This window comes from Armigeres subalbatus, chromosome 3 (genome assembly GCF_024139115.2).
Source record: "Armigeres subalbatus isolate Guangzhou_Male chromosome 3, GZ_Asu_2, whole genome shotgun sequence".
NCBI lineage: Eukaryota > Metazoa > Arthropoda > Insecta > Diptera > Culicidae > Armigeres > Armigeres subalbatus.
In genome coordinates, this window is record NC_085141.1 from 79,526,800 (window position 1) to 79,538,689 (window position 11,890).

The following is an 11,890-nucleotide window of genomic DNA, read 5'->3' on the forward strand; positions in this document are numbered from 1 at the left end:
CGGCTCTTGAGAAGGAAGTAAAACGCTCATGTCGACGGGACAAGCGAGCGTGGGCAGACTCTCTGGCCGACGAAGGAGAGAGAGCCGCCGCAACCGGGGACATTCGCCTCCTCTACGATATCTCACGACGCTTAAGCGGGGCGAAGATGAATGCAAAGATGCCTGTGAAAGACGCGAATGATCAGTTATTGACCCACCCAACTGACCAGCTGAAACGCTGGTTCGAGCACTTCGAACAACTTTTTCAAGTGCCAACCAGGCCATCACCACCTCGGCATGATCTGCCTAGGATCCGACGTATAACACGTGTCAATACCGAAGCTCCATCACTGCTAGAGATTCAAACAGCCATCCAAAGCATGAAATCGAATAAAGCCCCAGGGGTCGACCGCATATCAGCCGAGATGCTCAAAGCTGACCCCATGACATCCGCTCAACTACTGCATCGTTTATTTCGTAATATCTGGGACACCGCAACTTTCCCGGTCGACTGGATGCAAGGTATCTTAGTGAAGATGCCCAAAAAGGGTGACCTGACTGTATGCGATAACTGGCGAGGCATTATGTTGCTGTGTACCGTTCTCAAAGTTCTGTGCAACATTATCCTAGCCCGGATTCAGGAGAAGATCGATGCGACTCTCCGGCGGCAGCAAGCCGGATTCCGTGCCGAAAGATCCTGTGTGGACCATATTGTCACGCTCCGCATCATTTTGGAGCAGGTCAACGAATCCCAAGAGTCCCTTTACTTGGTATTCGTTGACTACGAAAAAGCTTTCGACCGTCTCAATCACGAGAATATGTGGGGCGCCCTGAGACGCAAGGGGGTTCCTGAGAAAATCATCGGCCTCACCGAAGCACAGTACGAGGCCTTTTCGTTTAGAGTGCTGCACAATGGGGTCCTGTCCGACCCTATCCGGGTCGTAGCTGGTGTGAGGCAAGGATGTATCCTATCACCGTTACTGTTCCTCATCGTAATCGATGAGATTCTGGTACATACGATTGACCGTGAACCAAACCGCGGGCTGTTATGGCAGCCTATAACCATGGAGCACCTAAACGACTTCGAATTGGCTGATGACGTTGCACTCCTCGTGCAACGGCGCTCTGATATGCAGAGTAAGCTCAACGACCTTGCCGAGCGCTCCTCCTCGGCAGGTTTAGTCATCAACGTCAACAAAACCAAATCGTTGGATGTAAACACGGTGACTCCTTCCAGTTTCACAGTAGCCGGGCAACCAGTGGAGAATGTTGAAAGCTTCCAATATCTTGGTAGCCAAATGGCGTCAGACGGCGGTACCAAGATCGACATAGGCGCACGGATCAAGAAAGCAAGGGCTGCCTTTGCGAGTTTGAGAAATATCTGGAAAAACAGGCAGATAAGTGAACGCACCAAAATACGAATTTTCAACTCTAACGTGAAATCTGTGCTGTTATACGCTAGCGAAACATGGTGTGTATCAGTGGAGAACACTCAACGGCTGCAGGTGTTCATTAACAGATGCCTGCGGTATATAATTCGGGCCTGGTGGCCTCACAGCTGGATCTCAAGCAACGAGCTCCATCGTCGTTGTCACCAGAGGCCGATAACAACAGAAATTCAGGATCGGAAGTGGGGCTGGGTCGGCCACACTCTACGTAGGGGCGGAAACGAAATCTGTAAGCAAGCATTAGACTGGAACCCAGCGGGACATCGCAGCAGAGGCAGACCCAGAGGCTCATGGCGGCGAAGCCTCAATAAAGAAATAAAAGAGGTCGACCGAAATCTAACCTGGCAACAGGTTAAAGCGATAGCCGGGCATCGCTCAGGATGGAGATCTTTCAAGTCGGCCCTTTGCACCACCGGAGGTGTACAGGATCCATAAGTAAGTAAGTAAGTCAGCAGATCATGGTACCTTTTAATTTATCTTCTTTTTCCTAGATTCTCTTGACTTCTTAAAATTTTTATGAGGTGGGACAAAAAATTCTTTAACGAGACAGAGCTCTTCCCTAGAGTTCCTCATGATTTTTTTTGTTTGAAGTGAAACAGTTAAGTTACTGAAGAAATATTTTTGACTGGGTATCTAACGGTTTCTCGAGTTTCACTTGAGATAATCTCTTGGAGGGATTTCTCCAAAGATTCAGTTAAAGAATTATCAAACATTTTCCATGGATTCTTCAATAAATTCAATAAGATATTTCTTTTGGAGACTCTTCTTCGGAGTTTTCAACCAAAACATATCCAAATATATTTGTTCTCTGCACTTTGCAAAGTAAATTACTTTAGATTTTGTTACAAGAAGAATCTAGAAGCCCCAAGAAGCATGGAGTAGTAGGAAAACCCATTATTTTCTTATGTGCCACCAACTATAAATATAGAGCATTCCTGATTACTTGTAAATTATTATAGAAAGCATCAGTTTTGTTTACGCCATTACGCATTTCTATTAAAGGTACCCCCTGAGATCAGCAATGGTATCCCAGTTTGAGAACCACTGCTCTCGACAAATTATCATTATGTGATGAGTTATTTTTTGGATTGATTCGTATTTATTCTGCAGGGCCGAAATTTGAACCATTTCTCCCAAAAATGACCAAATGCTTTCATTCATTTCACATCACAAAGCCATAAATATGCTAAACGATCCAGCTTAAAAAATAATATAAAAATGTCAACATTCCATCACAATTTTAGGATATTTGGTTTTAAAGATGTTACCTCAATATGGAAACTCTTGATCCCATACAAAAAAGGCAAAGAAAATAAAAAAAAAAATATAAATTATTTCTGCTGCCTCTTATTTTTTATAGATTTGACTAATCTGAGTTGGGTTGACTCGGAAAAAATATTCATTACCTATAGATATAATAGAAAGATATAATCTCCAAATTTTCAGATTGTATGCGCTGTTGAATTCCATAAAAAAGTCGTTCACGAATACGCACAGCAATTAAACATTAGCAATTAAAAAAAAATAGAGAGCACCATTCTCTATTTTTATCAAAGCAAGTATTTGGAGAGGGATCGATTTCCTCGGAATATTTTTCAATTTGATTTTAGACAGTACTCCAGCAATCAAGAAAAAAAATTATGAATCAAATAAAAAAAATACAAACAAATGCGGCGGAAAAATCGGCCAAGTATCGGCCAAATCGGATTGACACAGTGGAAAAATCATGTGGATCTCACCCAAAATAATATTGAGGAGACATTTGTAGACATTTACAAATTTGTCTCGGAATCACATTTAACGCGGTAAAATTGCGAAATTTACACACTCCCGCTATAGGTGCCCGTATGTGAACACGACATTTTATCGTGGTTCTTGTTACCACCACCAGACATCGAAATTCTCGACTAGCTTAACATCAACTCACCAAAAAAATGGCCAACTAATAATGGCCAATACAACTATTTCTATTCTGTACGTTTTTCCAAGAAATTATAACTTCAAATCGACTTGCAGTTATTTTTGTAATGTTCCAATTAAGCTTGGTAATTTGTAAAACTTACATACTCGGTAATTTTAAAGTATTGTGTTAAAAAACAAAATGTTCAATCTAAATAACAGCAAGGACCTGATACCATAAAATTACAATTAAAAGAGTTGTACAGTTTGCAACGTTAAATTGAAAATTTACCTTCTAAAATGTGTCAAGAGACATTATTTTTCTTTATAATCCAGTTTATGGGTTTCCTCCATTACGCAGCACAAATCACAGCAAATTTTCATCAAATATTCCTTTCCCTTGAACATGAATGTTTGTCACTATCACATTTACTAGTATTTTGTTTGCGGGTAGCTTGAGCGAAAATTATTCAACACTACACTTTTCCAAGTCACATTGAATACAACTGACAACTAGGATGTCGCCAACTACAATTTTCTCGTGCACATCCATGGACGGAATTTAAATTGGGAATGATTAACTAGCATACATCACCAATCTGCAATCCATCATTGTTGCTCCTGGATCGGCGACCAGACAAGAGGAAGCCAATCAAATGAACGTTCGGTCCCGACAGGCACGTTCTACCTATATGCCACATTTAGTCGAAACGAGATCATCATAATCGCAGTCCAGGAACAGAGGGTACATTACTTCAGTAGGTACAGCAATTGTTGTGGAGCCTCATTCAATCTTCATACCACTTTGCGGGAAACCTAATCCTCGTAGTAACGGTTCGCCGCTTTCTTCTCAGTCTACGACAAAAGCGACAACACCAAATGACGATGCACTATCGTAGAATGACCGGAAAAGCAGAGCTACCTCTCGGAATTGTGGTCATCGGGCTACCCGCCATACACTCATTTCATCACAATATAAACGACCACAAGATATAGCCTTAATGAAAAAGAAATTCCAACAACGTCCCGACTTTTCGGCACTCTTTCCAAAACTGCCACCTAATAGAAGCCCGAATGTAGACTACGAGATGAACAGTTACTCCTGAAAGTATGTGCAACGCGTTGACCGGACCGAGACCGACTGAATGGCAACCAGCCAGGCATGCCAGCATCAGGTTCCTCTCCGCTACGTCCGATAACGATGATGATGGTAATATCTTCCCCCGCCGAGGGAGGCTTATTACTGCCACAAACTGAGCGGAAGTAGATGAGGTTATGCAAAAATGTGTAATCGTGTGCATTTTGCCTCTTTCACCGGCCGCCGCCGCTCCGTTGGCCTTCCCCTACTTATTTTCCGTTCAACGTCAAAGGGACGAAAGCACGGAAGGATAACAATGATCACCACTACGAGGATGATAATGATGATGACGAAAAGCAGGTCCTTTCTCTCGCGCAAATGATGCGCTTTATGGGAGAAGCGAAGAATGTGGTCAATTTGTTGTCGGTAGCAGAGCAGCAGTTACTGCAGAGGGGGAGGAAAATTGGCGAGGGGAAAATCACAACACAGCGACGGATGCTCAAGCTTCATCGCTTATTTTTCGATTTGCTTAATTTTCTCCAAGTTTTTCTGAGCTGGGGAATTGCTATTTAATCCTAACTTGAGTGAAATTTAGTTTGATATTGACTTTAGTTGATGTGCTTTTCTTGAATCAAAGCAATATAGAATAGAGAAAAACTTCCGCAGAAGCGGATGCTTCATTATTTTTTGAATTTGTGTTATTCTCACATAACGATTCTATTAACCTACTCAATCCCATCGTTATAGCCTGTTCAGATTACGCCCTTTATTATAATAATAATCGTTCAATCAAAGTTAGTTGTCTTTTTCCTGGGATTAAACTACCCGACTTGGACATTAATTTACAATGTTGTAGAAACTCATATGTGAATATGTACATTATGCGGAAGATATTGATTTGAAAAATGTATTGGAGGTAACCACTTTCCCTTCGATGGGACTCGAACCCATGACACTTTTTTCAATTTGAGAGTGTTCGAAAAAAAATTCTTCTAAAAATTTTGTCTTTGGGAGGGGGGTGGTGGTTATGTCCAGATAACGAACAACGATAAAAGGAAGGAAACCCTGTTCCGAATCATAACAAGCCATGATAACAAATTTATCACACTTGTATACAAGTGCGAAAAAAACAGAATCGGATAGGCAGCCCCCACAGAGAAGTGATGATTCTCGCTTTGTGCTTGCTCTTTTTGTGTTGGGGACCGCACAGCTGTTCAGAACAAGTTGAAATGCATCATCAGACAGAACCAGTGCTCTCCGCGTTTGGAGTTTTTTAAAAGATAGCCTCCCGAATCAGTTCTTTATCATGACCACTTGCGAAAAAAGTCTCTCACGATATGCTACATATCGTATATGTATTCAGCGATGATATGTGAGAGAATTTCTTATTCTCTTTTAGATTCAATCCCTGCTTAGTATACAAAAAGGCAAAATCCAAAAACCCCTCGGATTTGTTAAAAAATGTTTTAGAAATCCTCAAAATTTTCCGGAAACTTTATTGTTGCCCCTTTTGGGAAAAAATCCGAGGAGAGGAGACAATTTTTTAGAACATTTGTATCGGTCTTACTTAAATTTTATATTTTGCATAGAAAATGTTCGATTTCAATGCATATAAAAGTATTATATAAAGACAGGAACACCGTCTTCGACTAGAGGTCGTACAGACTAAATACTTTGCACCTAGCATGAGACAACGGACAGAACATATAACACCCAATGGACCAGTAGAGAATTTTTCGATCATCAAAAGTTTCCACCTTCCCGGGGCGGGAATCGAATTCACACTTATTAGCACATGCGTCTAGACGATGGACGTCTAATCGCTAACCATACGGTCACGAAGCCCACGTATTCTGATAGAATCAAGTTTCTTACGAGTATGAGGCCATAAGGCCAAATGATCAGTAGGCCGAATTGCCATTACGCCGCTTGATCAGAAAGAGGCAAAACGTCAGAAATGAGAAGTTCTTCCTTCACCTTATCCTTTCTCCCTTCTTAATTGTTCTTTCTTTTTTCTTTTTTCTTTCTCCTCCATTCTTTCTTCTTCGCTCTTCCTTATACGTTCTTTTTTCTTACTTCTTTCTTCTTCTTACTTCTTTCTTCCTTCTTCCTTCCTTTTTCATCCTTCTTTCTTATGTTTTTTTCTTCTTTCTTATACTTTTTTCTGAAAAACATGGAACTGAGGAAAGTGAACGTATGGTTTTCAGTCAAACGCCTTATGAAAATTTGCCTCATGAAATCGGTATGAATTTCAATATATTGCCTTATGAATGGTGATTTTCATTTTAAAACAAGTAAAGTGTGGCAGACTGGGTTCGAACCACAGTTTGCTGCGCACCATGTAGACCACACGCCCATCGACGCTTGAATACTCGGGAAGGTAGCTGCGTATAAGAAGTACTGTTGGTGAAATAATCAGTCGAAGATTCATAAGACACCAGTTATGAATTTCACTTGTCCAGTTCGCTGAGTGCAGTTAAAATTTTTGTATATTACACGCTACTAGAGTATTTGAACCCATATTCGTGTATTCAATAACCTCTGAATTCAATTTTAATCTACGGTTGCGAATATTTACACACGAATCGGATACCACCCTAAATATCTGTTATCTGTAATATGCTTCTTATTAAAGTTTCGGAGGAAGACGTGTTTAGGCGGTGTTCCGATTTAGATTCCACTAAGGGGCCCTCTTTAGTCTAGCGGTAAGATGCACGGATACAAAGCAAGATCATGCTGAGGGTGACTGAGTTCGATTCCCGGTGCCGGTCTAGACAATTTTCGGATTGGAAATTGTCTCGACATTCCTGGGCATAAAAATATCATCGTGTTAGCCTCATGATATACGAATGCAGAAATGGTAACTTGGCTTAAAAACCTCGCAGTTAATAACTGTGGAAGTGCTTAATGAACACTAAGCTGCGAGGCGACAATGTCCCAGTGGGGGGTGTAATAAAGAAGAAGAATACACAAGTTCCATTCAATCTTGTCTCATTATTTTCTATCCTAAATTGTTTCTGACCAATATATTTATATGAAATATCAAACAAATGTTGGGGGCAGAAGGGACTATGTCCAAGGGCTAGACGATCCCTCCCCAGGTCATCTGCGAGTTGTGGCGCCTGCCTAGGATGTGGTGGGGTTTGACAGTGGGCCCTGTTAAACCTCTATAAAAAGCTGCATGTATCCGCAAGTAGGCTCCGCCAAAGCGACCGTGTGTCGCTTAAAGCGCACAAGCCCAAGTCCTGGTGTTAGGTGGGACGCTAAACAGCCCTGACACGACGGCCCTCCGACGAGACAGGAGGTTTGCGCAGGCCCAATAAGCCGCCTTTAAAAACAACTATTACGAACGACATAGAAGATAATACGACTCGATACAATCGGCAACGACCTAGGCGACGAATAAAGGATCACGATTGGAAGCTTGGAACATGGAACTGCAAGTCGCTAGGCTTCGCAGGTTGCGATAGGATAATCTACGATGAATTACATCCCCGCAACTTCGATGTCGTAGCGCTGCAGGATTCTGCTGGACAGGACAGAAAGTTTGGAAAAGCGGGCATCGAGCGGCTACCTTCTACCAAAGCTGTGGCACCACCAACGAGCTGGGAACCGGCTTCATAGTGCTGGGAAAGTTGCGCCAACGCGTGATTGGGTGGCAGCCAATCAACGCAAGGATGTGCAAGCTGAGGATAAAAGGCCGTTTCTTCAACTATAGCATCAGCAACGTGCACTGCCCACACGAAGGGAGATCCGACGACGAGAAAGAAGCGTTCTATGCGCAGCTGGAGCAGACATACGATGGATGCCCACTGCGGGACGTCAAAATCGTCATCGGTGACATTAACGCTCAGGTAGGAAGGGAGGAAATGTATAGACCGGTCATCGGACCGGATAGTCTGCATACCATATCGAACGACAACGGCCAACGATGCATAAACTTTGCAGCCTCCCGCGGAATGGTAGTCCGAAGCACTTTCTTCCCCCGCAAGGATATCCATAAGGCCACATGGAAATCACCTAATCAAGTAACGGAAAACCAAATCGACCACGTTCTAATCGACGGTAAATTCTTCTCCGACATCACGAACGTACGCACTTACCGCAGTGCGAATATTGAATCCGATCACTACCTCGTTGCAGTATGTCTGCCCTCAAAACTCTCGACGGTGACGGCTACAAGACGGTAGACTAGCCCAAGACTACGCGCAGCAGCTGGAAGTGGCACTCCCAACGGAAGAGCAGCTAGGCGCAGCATCTCTTGAAGATGGCTGCAACACCGCACGAGAGCGAACGAAGCACGATATAAACGGGCGCGGAACAGACAAAACTCGAATTTTCCGGAGGAAAAAGCGCCAGCAGGAAGATCGAGACCGTGAAGAGACGGAGGAACTGTAGCGCGCTAATAACGCACGAAAGTTTTATGAGAAGTTGAACCGTTCACGTAAGGGCCACGTGCCACAGCCCGATATGTGTAAGGACATAAACGGGAACCTTCTTACAAACGAGCGTGAGGTGATCCAAAGGTGGCGGCAGCACTACGAAGAGCACCTGAATGGCGTTATGGCAGACAACGGTGGCGGTATGGTATTATGCATCTCGACATAAAATAGAATACTGCGACTTCCTGCTGCTTGCTTCTCAGGTAATCGCAACGGTCACTAAACACGACAGAGTTAATGAAAATCTTACCCACCGTATGCACTTGTCATGATAAACACTCTCCATGTACTCAGTGACTCCGGTTGCATTTCACTAATACAATCCAACACTGCTGTCATTTCGCAAAAAAACAAGTGGGTTTGTTTTGAGCGCCAAAATTCTGCCTATCTTTTAACACGGCGGCTATCTTGACGTTTACCTTCGCAGTCGAGCCTGCGAGCGTAAGACCGCCGCAGCATTCTAAAAAAAGATAAGCGCGACAATAATGAACCTAGGAGCACGCGCGCAGCACATGCGACTTCCGGCTCCGAATCTCCAGGAAATCCAGGAGGAGATCGGCCGGCTGAAAAACAACAAAGCCCCTGGAGTTGACCAACTACCAGGAGAGCTGTTTAAACACGGTGGTGAGCCACTGGCTAGAGCGCTGCACTGGGTGATTACCAAGGTTTGGGAGGATGAGGTTCTGCCGCAGGAGTGGATGGAAGTGTGTCCCATCTACAAAAAGGGCGATAAGCTGGATTGTAGCAACTACCGCGCAATTACATTGCTGAACGCCGCCTACAAGGTACTCTCCCAAATTTTATTCGTGGGGCAGTACCAGGCGGGATTTATGGGTGAACGCTCTGCCACAGACCAGGTGTTCGCCATACGTCAGGTATTGCAGAAATGCCGCGAATACAACGTGCCCACACATCATCTATTTATCGACTTCAAAGCCGCATATGATACAATCGATCGGGACCAGCTATGGCAGCTAATGCACGAAAACGGATTTCCGGATAAACTGATACGGTTGATCAAGGCGACGATGGATCGGGTGATGTGCGTAGTTCGAGTTTCAGGGGCATTCTCGAGTCCCTTCGAAACGCGTAGAGGGTTACGGCAAGGTGATCGTCTCTCGTGTCTGCTATTCAACATCGCTTTGAAGGGAGTAATACGAAGGGCAGGGATTGACACGAGTGGTACGATTTTCACGAAGTCCGTCCAGTTATTTGGTTTCGCCGACGACATTGATATCATGGCACGTAACTTTAAGAGGATGGAGGAAGCCTACATCAGACTGAAAAGCGAAGCTAAACGGATTGGACTAGTCATCAACACGTCAAAGACGAAGTACATGATAGGAAGAGGCTCAAGAGAGGTCAATGTAAGCCACCCACCACGAGTTTCTATCGGTGGTGACGAAATCGAGGTGGTTGAAGAATTCGTGTACTTGGGCTCACTGGTGACCGCCGATAACGATACCAGCAGAGAAATTCGGAGGCGCATAGTGGCTGGAAATCGTACGTACTTTGGACTCCGTAAGACGCTCCTATCGAATAGAGTTCGCCGCCGTACCAAACTGACTATCTACAAAACGCTTATAAGACCGGTAGTTCTCTACGGACATGAGACCTGGACGATGCTCGTGGAGGACCAACGCGCACTGGGAGTTTTTGAAAGGAAAGTGTTGCGTACCATCTATGGTGGGGTGCAGATGGCGGACGGTACATGGAGGAGGCGAATGAACCACTAGTTGCATCAGCTGTTGGGAGAACCATTCATCGTTCACACCGCGAAAATCGGAAGACTGCGGTGGGCCGGGCACGTAGCCAGAATGTAGGACAGTAATCCGGTGAAAATGGTTCTCGACAACGATCCGACGGGAACAAGAAGGCGAGGTGCACAGCGGGCAAGGTGGATCGATCAGGTGGAGGACGATTTGCGGACCCTCCGCAGACTGCGTGGCTGGCGAAGTGCAGCCATGGACCGAGCTGAATGGAGAAGACTTTTTTGTGCAGCAAAGGCCACTCCGGCCTTAGTCTGATAATAAATAAATAAAATCAAACAAATGTAGAACGAGATTGTTCGATTAGTCTGGGAATTCATGTAATATAAAATTATTGCAGGATGACAACAATAATAAATACGATTTAGTAATATAGAAAAAAATCTAGCAATTAGTTTACCAATAAATATATTGGGAATCTCGAGCTCGTTCAGTAGCCGCTAGGTTGCGAAGGCCGACGGAGGTCCTTCGTAGCTTAGTTGGTTAAAGCACCAGTCTAGCGTACTGTAGGGTCATGGGTTCGAGTCCCATCGAAGGGAAAGTGGTTACCTCCAATACATTTTCCAAATCAATATCTTCCACATAACGTACATATTCACATATGAGTTTTCATAACATTGTAAATTAATGTCCAAGTCGGGTGGTTTAATCCTCGGAAATAGGCAATTAACTTTGATTGAACTGAATAAATATATTCCTATTTAAAAAAATCCAACCCAATCAAATCAGCTATTTCAATTGTAATGGTGAAACATAAGATACACCCGTTCCGGAAGATAGTGGGTTCAGTTTCCCGAACGTAGGTATCGCCAAGTTGTGGCTGCAAATAAAATCATAACACTTGACAACAATATTAGCTTTAGAATGTGGGCAATTTCCGCCCACAACCACGACTCATCATGATAAAGGATCTCGTTCTCTCATGTCGCCGCGCGCTGTCGCGGTGCCCACCCTGCTCTACAGGTGCACCCGAGTGTGGTGGTGTGCATTGCTGTATTAACGACACAACTCGGAGCCTCTAATAGAGATGTCTGCATTGAGAAGCTCGTTGCCAGGTCCCAGGACGAGAATATTTTCCCCTACGAGTGGAAAAGCGCAGAATCGTCATTCAGCAACCCACCCTCTCTTCCAGAGAACTCAAATGGGTCATACGCCATTTCACTTTCAGTTGGAACGTTCTCCAGTGAGCTTGACATGGTGGTGATTCTCGCGCACAGCGATATGTTTTTGTGAGAAGCTGTGCTACTGGCATGTGCCGACGGTAATGTGTGCTGA

General features: G+C 44.0%; 1 protein-coding gene across 1 annotated transcript in view; it reads right to left on the reverse strand.

The window, feature by feature from the left end:
* Positions 1–4,437, reverse strand: part of LOC134224956 (homeobox protein goosecoid-like) — a 49,416-nt gene extending 44,979 nt beyond the window's left edge. Inside the window, exon 1 of the mRNA XM_062704641.1 lies at positions 3,619–4,437. The gene's annotated coding sequence lies outside the window, so the exon portion shown is untranslated. The remainder of the gene's footprint in view (positions 1–3,618) is intronic.
* Positions 4,438–11,890: the final 7,453 nt, after the last annotated feature.